Genomic DNA, 4,308 nt, shown 5'->3' on the forward strand with positions numbered 1-4,308 from the left:
TCTTTGTGGTCTTTGTGGCAGTTTTTACGTTGTCAGACACCAAGCCCCCCTTCCTCTCCCCATTTTGTTATTCTGTAAATGTTTGTACAATGGGCTCATACAAACTTGGCAGTTAAAAACAGGATACTGATGTGATACAATGGGGCCCATTTATAAAAAGTGTCATTTTGCTGACAGGCCTTCATGGTACAATTTTACATGATATGCACCAAATAAAAGAAAAGGAATGACAAAAATGTCATTTCTACAGTGTCACACTGGTCTTTCCTTCTATAGATTTTGCCCTAGTGAATATGAAGCCTTCATCCCAGCAAAATAGCTATTTCACAGTCTAAACTATTGTAACTTCGGTGTGAGATGGATAAAATGGGGGTGCTGCTTCTAGATCTGTGTATATATTCATATACTACTATCTCTTGATCACTGAAGATATCAGAGTGCTGTGAATGTAAATGATAGCAATACTTTGAAGTCCACTGTTTGTGCTTGTTTGCTTTTACATTTTAAGAAGTTTATAGGAAAGGGAGGGAGGAAAGGAAGCAGGGAAATAGGAGGGGGAGAGGAGGGGGATGTAGGATATCCACATGTAATTATGTAGGAAAGAACTGCAAATGTTCTTATATAGTATTGCAGTGTTGTATTCGGCTGCAATTTCTTTGACTGTGCACGGATTCTTGACATCCTCCTCTGACCCCTGCTGTCAATGAGTTGTTTACATCCACAGAATACCCTTTCACTGGATGTTTTTGCTCAACCACACCATTCTCTGTATAATCTCCACAATGTTATATGAAATAACTTCACAAAGTCATCAGTTTTTGAAATACTGGTTAGTCTAGCACCAATGATCAGGCCTCGTTGGAAGTCAGTCAGAGTGCTCAACTTACCAATGAGAATAAATACAATATAAATATTTTATAGCAAAGACCAATGAAATTGTATATGAGATACTACAACAGAACTTAGTATGCATTCAAATATTCTTTAACCCCTTTAGGACCCGTTCCTTGTTTTCATTGCCATTTTCGTTTTTTCTAACCCCCTTACAAAAAAATCATAACTCAACATAGCTATCTGAGGGCTTGTTTTTTGCGGGACGAGTTGTATTTTTCAATAATACTATTTAATGTACCGTATAATGTACTGAAAAACTTTAAAACATGTCTAAGGGCTTAGTCTCATCAACGCCCATGTGACTGAGCTCTTACTGCAGGAAGGAGTCGGCTGCACTTCAGGACGGACGTCTCTCTGCAGCGCCGGAGGAAAGAACATGTGATCGGCTTCATTGCCGGTCATGTGTTCTTTCTTCAGCGCTGCGGGGAGTCGTCCGTCCTGAAGTATGGCCGTCTTCTTCCTGCAGTAAGAGCTCAGTCACACGGGCGCATCGGCACCGGTGTACGGGTGCTGGTGCGCCCGTGTGACTAAGCCCTCAGTGGAATGAAATGGAAAAAAAATTAAGTTCCGCCATCGTTGGAGTGGACCTTGTTTTTACAACATACACACTGGCAAAAATAATATGATAACGTTATTCTGTGGGTCAGTACGATTATGACTATACCATATTTATATAGTTTCTTTTTGCTGTACTACTTTTAAAAAACGAAATATCTTTGGAAGAACATCAAATTATATTCTGCCGACAACTTTTCTATTTTTCCGCCGACATAGTTGTATTTTTATTAAATTTGTTAATGGATATGAGGTGATGGTCACCATGGGAGATAATGTGTTACTTTGATAGATCGACGTTTTAAGGGGCGCAGCAATACCAAATATGTTTTTATTTTTATGTGTTTGATTTTTTTCATTAAAAATATAACAAAAGGGTTTTCTTTTATAAATTTTAATACCTTCAGAAGGCCCCAGGCTGCCATGGCAACCGAACGACACTTTGCGATCTCATCACAAAGGGTGGCGTCGTACAGGACCTAAGAAAATCAATCCGAGGATTTAAATGCCGCTGTTATAACTGACAGCGGCATTTATGGGGTTAACAGCCATGATCAGCGTTCACACTGATCACGGCTGTTGCCGGTGGTTGTCAGCTTTCAGAAACAGCCAGCACCCGCCATGTATGGAGTAGGATCAGCTCCATACAAACCCCGAAACACCAGAACATAACTGTACATCCTGTGTCGTTAAGAGGTTAAGAACAGAACTAATCAAACAAACAAAGTAAACTGATGACTTAAGGGACCTTTTCATTTGGGAGCATAAGCCATGGACATAACTTGAAGCTTCTGGGCCCCAATGCAAAGTAAGTAACAGGGCCCTCAACTATAATGCTTTATTGATAGTACTGGGCTCCCTATATGGAGAAGAGAGGCCTTATGGGCCCCCCAAGGCTCCTGGGCCCGGGTGCAACCGCATCCCCTGCATCCCTTATAGTTACACCTCTAGCATAAGCGCCTGACAACTGTCCTACGAGCAACTGCATGACGGTCATTCCTGTACTTTACACAGGAGCGATAGTTGTTCAATGAATGGAGGCAGAGCTGCTGTGTAACATTCTGAGCCGCCCGCCTCCATTCACAGTAACCAGCAGTTTCTCAAACATTGAGTGGCTCCTGTTTACAAGGCCCAATAGTTGCTTGGCTTGCAGTTCTCCTGAAAAACCAAGAGACTTTGACAGGTGAGCGTTTTCTCACTCAGTGCCCTGTTGGTGGCTGCTTGTACACAGGACAATGAATTTGCTGAATGCCTGAATTAGCGGTTTCCAGCGAGAATTAGGGCAATTATCAACCTGTGTAAAGGTGGCTTTACTCAATCTATCAGAAAAAGAAAGGATTACTGAGCCAAATATGACGATATACAACTGAAACGATTCTGTAGCCAGTGTGCAATCTTGTCTAAATGTTTATTTTTCATTAGTAGTGCTTGCATTCATACATTCAAACCAACAGTTATTATTTACTAATGTAATTATATCAGATATGGAAGGAATGGAATTGCTATCCCAATATTGGGCAACGCTTATCTTAGATGCAATGAGAATATGAAGAAGAACATTATGCAAAGTATTAGGAAATTGATCAACATCTATGCCTAATACGTTCATTGCAGAATGGAGGTGCATTTGTCTACTTGGACATAAATTGGAAAATCTGGCTCTGTTAACTCGAAACTTAAGGACTGTCCGGCCATAACTCTAGTAAGGCACTGTCTGTTGATCCATACCTCCAACATCGATCAGAAAAACATGGAGACAAATTATTAAGAGTGGAGGGGTAAGGTATAGAGATGAGCGAACGTGCTCGTTTAGGACAATTACTCGAGCATTGCTTTTTTAGAGTAACTGCCTACTTGGGCGAAAAGATTCGGGGGGCGGGGGGGGGGGGGCGAGGGTAGCAGGGGGGAACAAGGGGGAGCTCTCTCCCCCCCCCCCCCCACTCCCCACCGCAACCCCCCGCTCACCCTTGGAGCCCCCCGAATCTTTTCGCCCGCTTAGGCAGTTACTCAAAAAAAGCGATGCTCGATCGAGTAATTTCTCTAAACGAGCATTTTATGAGAATTTTCAAAGCAGTTTGTATATCTAGGATCTGAAAGTACACATCACTGCACTCATGTTCTGAAATTGAGATTTTTAAATAACTTTCCCATCTCTTCTTAGTCCATCCATAGGGACTGTAGGAGAAGAATTCAAAATTTAATAGCAAGTAGACAGGTCTTTGTTAGTGTCTTGGCATGAGGACAGCCAAACATTGAGTATAGAAGGAACATTAATTCTTGAAGGGGGTAGATAGAACTTTACCAAGTTATGGAATTGGAGATATTTATACAAATCTGTTCTAAAAATGTAGAATCTATCACTAATTTACATGTTATCCTTGTATAGAGGCCATGCTTATCTTCTCTATATTGTTCCAATATTAGTATAGCACGATTTATCTATTCTAATGTGAATTCTCACTGAAACTGATCCACAGAAAACTTCCCACTTGAATTTATGCTGCACTTTGGGGTCACGGGTCTAATTTCCATATAGGGAAGCTCCAATCATGAAAGGGTTGGTGTCGCTAATAAAGTGGCCATTCAGTATGTACATATTTAACCTCTACAAATAAATCTGTATATACTCTATTGCCATCTATAGTTCTAAAGCAAATTGTAACATTTCATTTTGACAGTATCCAACCACTAGCTACAAAACTTGCTTCTGTTTTTGCTATTTGGATTACGTGTATTTTTGATCTGAGATTGATTCTGTTTTATTAGGGCCCAGAGCTATAGGCACTTTGTGTGCTGTCATCTTCCATAGAAGCAATGCTACTACAGGAGACCACCCGCATGTGATGAGATAAGTAGAAT

General features: G+C 40.8%; 1 non-coding gene across 1 annotated transcript; it reads right to left on the bottom strand.

Moving 5' to 3' along the window:
• Positions 1-3,790: 3,790 nt before the first annotated feature.
• Positions 3,791-3,901, bottom strand: LOC136594101 (U6 spliceosomal RNA). Its single transcript, XR_010788496.1, has one exon. It is a non-coding gene; the product is annotated as a U6 spliceosomal RNA (small nuclear RNA).
• Positions 3,902-4,308: the final 407 nt, after the last annotated feature.

The sequence above is a fragment of the Eleutherodactylus coqui genome, chromosome 1 (assembly GCF_035609145.1).
Source record: "Eleutherodactylus coqui strain aEleCoq1 chromosome 1, aEleCoq1.hap1, whole genome shotgun sequence".
In the NCBI taxonomy this organism is placed as follows: Eukaryota; Metazoa; Chordata; class Amphibia; order Anura; family Eleutherodactylidae; genus Eleutherodactylus; species Eleutherodactylus coqui.